The following is a 7,392-nucleotide window of genomic DNA, read 5'->3' as shown; positions in this document are numbered from 1 at the left end:
TATTTCATGCCATTCTGCTTCGGCTCTGAATAGAGTCAAAGCTCAGATGTCAGTGTTGGCAGTAAGAAAGAGGAGGCTGGGTGAGCTGGCATGTAAAATTAAGGAAAAGGAAGAGATCCTTGTAAGCATGAAATTTACAACTCTAAAGGGTTCAGTGGCGCTCCCTCCCCTGGGCAATTAATGAAGGTTCCACACAAACATGCATTGGCAGATGGGTGGCTCTGAACCCAGCCTTTCCTGAAACTGACCAATAATTGTAGCAACTTCAGCTGATCTGGGAGTAGGGACCCCTGGGAAGAGTCACTGAATAGAAAGCATGGATTTCTGAGATGTAATTTCGGAACAGATTCAGCAGTTTAAAATGCATGGTTCAAGAGAGTCTCAGAGAAAATGGCCTTTTACTAACGGGAGATTGAGAAAAGCAAGTAAGAAGAGCTGAGGTCTTGAAATATTTGAGAATAAGGCTGGAATAGTCCCTCTGACTACAAGGAGTTTGGGGTGAACTTTAAAGCTTTCTGGGCAGCTTTAAGCTTGCCCTAAGGCAGAGGCAGTCTCCCCAGTACACCATAAAATATCTCTGGTTTTACTAATAAAAAATAATGAGCTTCCAAATTTTCCTTTTCAGTCCCTGTTTAATTGCCTAGAAACACACTGTACTTCAGGGCTCCGTCCACCAGGGGTAAGGTCTTATTTTCATACAATCATAAAAAAAATCTATTTAATTTTCCATTACACTCATAGAATTTTTCAACAAATTTTAATTATTTTCACAGACTCCCCAAGTACTGCATTATCTAAAAAAATAAGATTTTGGTTTAAAAACAATCAAAATAAATTTCTACCACCTATACTCGTTAACTTTTCTTAAAAGAGAACCTTTAGGTTGGGTTTTTGAGTTTTCCAGAAATCTCACCGTACATTTCCCCAATCCTCGCATGCACATATGGACTGGGAGCCTTGATCATCCACTAAATTGTTCTAGGCTAGGTGCTGAGAGCGTGGTGAGCAATTAAGTTTGTATTAAGTAAATGAATGAATGAAGCAAGAGCCCATTTCATCTACCAAGATTTTCAAAGATGTGGCTTTCTGGAAGGCTTTGAAATCTGCTAATGCATTCAGGACACCAAACACCGCAGCATAGGAGAAATCAGGACCTTGATTTTCATATGCCATCATATCATTGAGAAATTTACGGTGTTTAAGGTCCTGATTAGGCACATGGAGTAGATATTTCACAAATTTTGAAACGAGTCTGAAAATCAGATGGCATTAGCCGCATGTTGCTGACAGAAACCTTAAGCCCAGAGAGGGCAAGAGAATCCCCAGGTTTCTCCAGCTTCTCCACTCCATGACACTGTAAAGCCTTGTTTTCTTGTTTTTTGTTTGTTTGTTTTTGTTTTTTCCCCAGCAGGCAGGGTTCTGTCTCCCTCAATTACCTTTTTATGAGGCTTGAAGAAATATCTTGTTTGTTTCTGTATTTTGGATTCTAGGATAAACGTTTTACCATATCAAAGCCAAATTCTCACTGGTATTATTCCCCGGAGCTGCTTCACGAAACAGTGAACTGGACATGCTATCCTGGGCCCTTTCTCTCACTTTTGTATTCTAGCAGCTGGATGAATCTGTGTTCAGGCTCCTTGTAAACATAAGAAAACCCTGTCCTTTCATTTGGACAGTGCCTCAGAACAAGTGATTTTTGTGACAGGGTTTATGATTTTGGTCTGGTGAATGAATAAAATTGAAGACTTAGAGGGTTTGGCTGTTCTTACGTCTTCAATGTAAAATGTTTCTAAAGCCAGCGTTCTGCCTCACAAATGATAGTCGAAGTGTGCAGCACTGTGATACCAAAGCTTAATGTGGCCAGACCTTGAACTTTCTGTCTCCATCCGACTCGCTAACGTTTAGCGGCTGGAATACAAAACGGTCTGCCGAGGCTCTGCCTCCCGGGTGTCGGCAGGAGCAAATGCTGAAGGACTTTCAACTCAGTGGGCTTCACACAAACTATACCCCAGAGAGAAAATCTAAGCAGTGCTTCCGGCAGGTGCATGATGTGGTTCAGAAGCAGAACACATTCGATTCATGAGCAGGAGGCACTAATACAGAGGTTGGGGAAGAAAGGAGGGCTCAAGCCGTGATGGAAGCGGTAGTGCACCTGAGTTCCGACGTTTGCACTGCTTCACCCGCCATCTCTTCCCTGAGCTTTGAGGTTCCAACCAGATCAGAGGGAGCAGGTGAGGCAGAGGGTGCGGTGTGGAGCAAACCAATCCCAAAACATCCTGGAGAGGGAAGGAGGCACTGCTCCCTCCAAGGAGGGGGAGGAGACTTGCCTTTGGTTTTGCTAAGGAAGAGCGTTCCAGGACCTTGTGATTAGTTCAAAGGGCAAAAGGCATTAAGCGGGTATTTTCTTATTTCCTTGCAAAACAGTAGAAGAAATTGGTGGTGGTGGTGTAGGGGTTGCTGCTGCGAGGCTCCTCCTCCCCCTCCTTCTCCCATCGCCCTCCTCCCCCTCTTTTCCCTACTCCCCCTCTTTTCCCTACTCCCCCTCTTCTCTCTCCTCCCCCTCCTCCCCCCCTTCATCTTCTGTGTCATCTTTTCCCTTCTTAAAACACACACAAACTTTGTTGTTCTGAAATAGGCTTGGCAAAAAAAAAAAAAAAAAAAAAGTTGTTTTTTTTTTTTGAACACAGCGCAAGTAAAACTTAGTTTGTATGTTGCTCTCTAACAAATCAATTTTGTTAAGTGACTGCTAGCTGCTAGGACTGGGGCTGTTTTGGGGTTTGGGGGGGTGGATTTTCATGGATTTAGGGACAGGCTAGTGGTTTGTGTTTGCTCACCAGAGGACCCTGGACATCCTTCTGGGGACAAAATCCTTGTATGTGAATACTCCATGATCAGAAACTTTTCATGATCTGTGCTGTTTAATCATCCCATCATGAACACTATGGCTGGACTCTAGGGATTTGAATGGCAATCAGCACAGGACCCGTGGCAATGAAAATGGAACTCCATAAAGTCAGGAAACATTCAGATGTACCACGCGCTCTGCTTAGCTCTCAGGGAGTAGTTGGGAATACAAAAATTGATTTAGCCTGGCGTTTCCTTTTGTTGGCTGCCTCATTTTATTTAATTTGTTTGTATGGTGATATGAGTCCCAAAACATAACTCCTTTAAGGAAAAGTCAGATTGGGCAACGCGAACATTGTTTTGATCCATATTAATACAGATCTTCCCAAAGGTGGGGTATCAGATGCGTTAAAGTTGCTAGCCATACTGATCCTTTCAGCCCCTGTGGAGGCCGGGACAAGCCTTGAGGCAGCCACAGCCCCTGGGCTTGTCACCTCCGGCTTCAAACAGTCTCGTCAAATTACTACAGTGTGGTGTATGAATGTTATTATATTCTGAGTATACCGATGTCATCAAGGCCCATGCTACCTTCTAAACTCTAGACATTTGATGTCAACAGACATGCCAAAGAATAAACAAAATAGTAAAAGCCCTCCCTTTCTAAAGTCCCACAAGCCTGTATTCACACTGCTCAAGAGGCGAGTTTTGCCAAAAAGTGTCCTGGAACTTTTAGATTATTGTTACATGTTGGAATCAATAGTAGCAGCCCTTTACAACTTAATTTTTCCCGTAAAAGATTATCTGTTTGAGAATTCGTGATCATATGTATGTAGATGACCATCCATTTGAATTGCTGGAAGTTACACAGCTGAGTATGTCTCTCCATTTTGTCTCACTGTGATGGTCATTTAGACTTGAATTTTTCACTGTCAATGACAATGCTGCTATGAATATCTTTATGCAAATATGCTAAAATACTTCAGGGAACCAGTTCACGTGTGCGTGGGGGGGTATACTCCTCCTGGGATGTGTTGGGAGATGCGCATGTGTAGCTTGCTCATGGTGCTGTCTAGAGGACACTACTGGCAATTGATTCTAGGGGGCCAGGGATGCTTCCCATTCTACGATAAATATCTGGCATAATAAAGAATTAGCCATCCAAAACACCCATACCTCCCCTCTGGATAAACAGCATCCTAGGTTGTGTGCTTAAAAGTGAAATTGCTGGATGCGATAGATGTAGTGGATTCAGGCTCAATGTGCATGTAAAACTTCTTGTTTCCCTGACCTATGGCCAAACTTGGAAAGTTAGAAGCTCCTTTCTGTCTGCAGTTGCAGATTTGCTGTAACTTTCCCAGTCAGAGGCTCCCACGGAGACTTGGAAGGGAAACAGCAAGGTGAAGGTGGGCTGCTCTGCTGACAAACAGGCACAGAAAGAGGCCATTTAGTTATTTGTCTTTCCTGCAGCAGATGCTGTCCCACTGTCAAGAGCCAGCATACAGGGAACGTTTTTGGCCCTGTGAGCCAGCAGATGTGTTGTGGGCTTGGAGCTGACAATTGTGGAGATGGCTTCCTGACCGTGGGGTAACAGCTATGTGGTGGTACGTTCCATCCGGTTCCCCAGGGGCCTTGTTGTGGCAGGGATATAGCAGCATCCCAGGTGGGCCAGAGAGAGAGCTGCTGTGGAGTCATTCCCAAAGGCCCTGCGTGGGGGGCCTAAGCTTTTCTGAGAATTTTGTATGCCCTACACTCCTGTTTCGAATTGCTTTCTGCTTCAGACATCTAGATTTGTTTTCATTATAGTCAGCTGAACCACAGCTGAAGCACTAGGTTTTAGGAATTAGATATCTTTGTTTTTACTAGATTCTGCCATATTGCTCTTTCAAAATATTGGATCAATTTATACCAGCACATATATGAGTTCCTGTTTCCTCATACCCTCAACAACATCTGAGATTGCCAGCTGTCGGATTATTACCATTTCTCCTCCTCCTCTTTCTCCTTATTATTATTATTATTATTATTATTGTTTGTCCATCTGATAATTGTAAAATAGCAAACTAGTGTCTCTAAGTGCCCTAATTATTCATAAACTGAACAGTTTTTTTCATGTTTACTGTTTGCTTTCCTTTTTTAAATAATGCTGGATGATCTCTCAAATCTATTGTGCTATTGATTTGTTTATAATTTTCTGTTTTTTAAGAGATTTATTTATTTTAGAGAGTGAGTGAGCAGGGAGAGGGAGAGAGAAACTTAAGCGGACTCCCTGCTGAGCACAGAGCCCCATGTGGGGGCTCGACCTCACGACTCTGAGATCAGGACCTACGCCCAAACCAAGAGTCAGACCCTTAACCGACTATGCCACCCAGGCGCTTCACAATTTATTTATGATTTTCTATGTCAATATGTAAGAGTTTGTAGTGTCCCTGCCATGCCCAGGCATTGGCTGGAAGCATCTCAGGGGAGCATGGTCTCGGGGAAAACTCAGCAACGATTTCCAGAGCTCAGTAGCTGAGGCCCTGCTCAGCCCTGCTCTGTGTGGTAAGACGTTGGGGAGGCACATCCTTACGGCCACCACACTCCTCCCTGCACGGTTCGGATCTGCTTCTTCCTACAGGTTTGGGAAGTGCCTCCTCTGCGTGTTCCCTGTCCTTCTTCCTCAGGGGAAAATGAGAAGAACAGGGTTAATGGGATAAACTAGAGGCCCCATTGCTGCAGATGATCCCAAACTGTAACTGATGCTCCACTCTCCGTTCTAAAACTCCTCCGCCCTCAGCTACCCAACTCATCAGGTCTTGGTGGCTCACCTTGTGGTATGATCCAACCCTTTGCTTCTGAAGGTCCAACATTTTGATAGTCATTCTCTTGTCAGTTCCGGATTACTGCACATAGCCATATACACTTAATTGTAAGAAGGGAATACCAGGAGGTGTCCAAGTTCCACAGGTATTTCTCCTTGCTCCCACATTGTGTAAAAGGAGCCTTATCTAATCCTGATGATCAAGGCCAATTACTCCTGCTAATATTGTGACTCCTTTGGTGCCTGTTTTTCCCTGGGCACAGAGTCCAAAGTGCCCTGGTAGCTGGTATAACTTATAGTTCAGTAGGATTCTTAGCTGTGTACTTTAGCAAGAATGTACACCTTTGGGGACCGGGATCTCTAACCCTGAAGAGCCTAGAGTTATAGGAACAGAAATCATAAGTTCCCCCAACAAATCATTGGGAACAATGGTAAGTGGGGCCACCTATACCTCTACCCCTTGGTTTCTGAGCACATGTATCTTTCCTTTTGGGGACAGACCACTATATAGAGAGACATTTAATAAATGCGTTGTGCTGTGAAGAGTCATGCTTTACTCCTTTCAGACGTTCACTCAGAGCTGGCATTTCAGTTTCACCTTTAGGAGGTCATTCTTGTGTTCCATAAAAGGCCAGAAGCCTCCTGATGGCATAGTATATAATATAACCAATGAATCTCATAGTCATGGGCCACTCCAGCACCTTTTTACATCCATCACTTAACATCAGTCTCCTGATCTGATGAGATATATAGAGAAGTTCATGCCTATGGCTCAGGCATTCTGTTAGCCCTCAAATAGTGGTGTTGGCTATGACTCTTGCTGTGTGGGCAGGAGAGGAATGCCCATATTCACAACTTATCTGTTATCCCCATGAAGTTGAACAGATGGTCTTTTCAGGATAGAAGGAATTCAATGTAATCGACTTGCCAAAGTTCGTGTCCAGTTCGTGTCCTCAAATGGTGCCATATTGGGTATTCAATTGTTGGTCTCTGTTACAGATAAATTAGGAATTCAGAGGTATCAATAGATCTGCCCTGGTAATTGGGATTCTGTGCGGTTGGGTCCATTTAGAGCCTCTGGCTCTGTCACCATGACCACTCCACTCATGTGCTCATTATACCAGTTGTGGATGGCCGATGACAAAGCATGGCTAAAGATAACTGGCTCAGTCACATTGTCTACTTGGTTGTTCAGGCAAGTGCCTCTCCTGTGCTTTATGTTCTCCTATGGGAGTTAACAAAATAATTACATTCTGTGCCCACTTCCATATGACCTCCACATGCCTCTACCTGGAAGGTACCTCCAATATTCCAGTTCTTTTCCTCCAAGGCCTTTCACTGTCACTTTGGGTCACTTCTCCTTCCACACAAAAGACAACTAGGTTAACTGCTCATATTTTAGCCCATTTTGGAAATTATCACTCTTGACCACCTTTCAGGATGACCCCTGAATATGGATCTGCAGCCGTGGCTCATTTTCAGTTTGTACCCACATACCAACCTGAACTATTCATAAACCAAGCCCAGTTACTTCCTTCTTCCTTCAGCTGGTTGCATAGTAACCACATCTGGTCATTGGTACAAGTTGATGGAGGGGCACTGGTACAACTCTACAGGTGACACAAGGTCTGGACTACATGTTCATGGATGTAACTTGTACCCTCTGGCTCTGCACAGGTTCATTCCCAGATGCGTATTTCCATTATATTGTAGACAGCTGCTGCTAGGCCTACCAGAGGTGGTGGGCT

At 44.0% G+C, this 7,392-nt stretch overlaps 1 long non-coding RNA gene across 1 annotated transcript; it reads right to left on the bottom strand.

The window, feature by feature from the left end:
- Positions 1 to 5,202: 5,202 nt before the first annotated feature.
- On the bottom strand, positions 5,203 to 7,382 carry LOC113937970. Its single transcript, XR_003524773.2, has 3 exons — positions 7,146 to 7,382; positions 5,652 to 6,634; positions 5,203 to 5,498 (listed from the first exon to the last, which is right to left on the bottom strand). It is a non-coding gene; the product is annotated as an uncharacterized LOC113937970 (long non-coding RNA).
- Between the last annotated feature and the right edge of the window lie 10 nt (positions 7,383 to 7,392).

The sequence above is a fragment of the Zalophus californianus genome, chromosome 8, assembly GCF_009762305.2.
Source record: "Zalophus californianus isolate mZalCal1 chromosome 8, mZalCal1.pri.v2, whole genome shotgun sequence".
Classification (NCBI taxonomy): domain Eukaryota; kingdom Metazoa; phylum Chordata; class Mammalia; order Carnivora; family Otariidae; genus Zalophus; species Zalophus californianus.
This window is presented reverse-complemented; position numbering and strand designations above follow the sequence as displayed.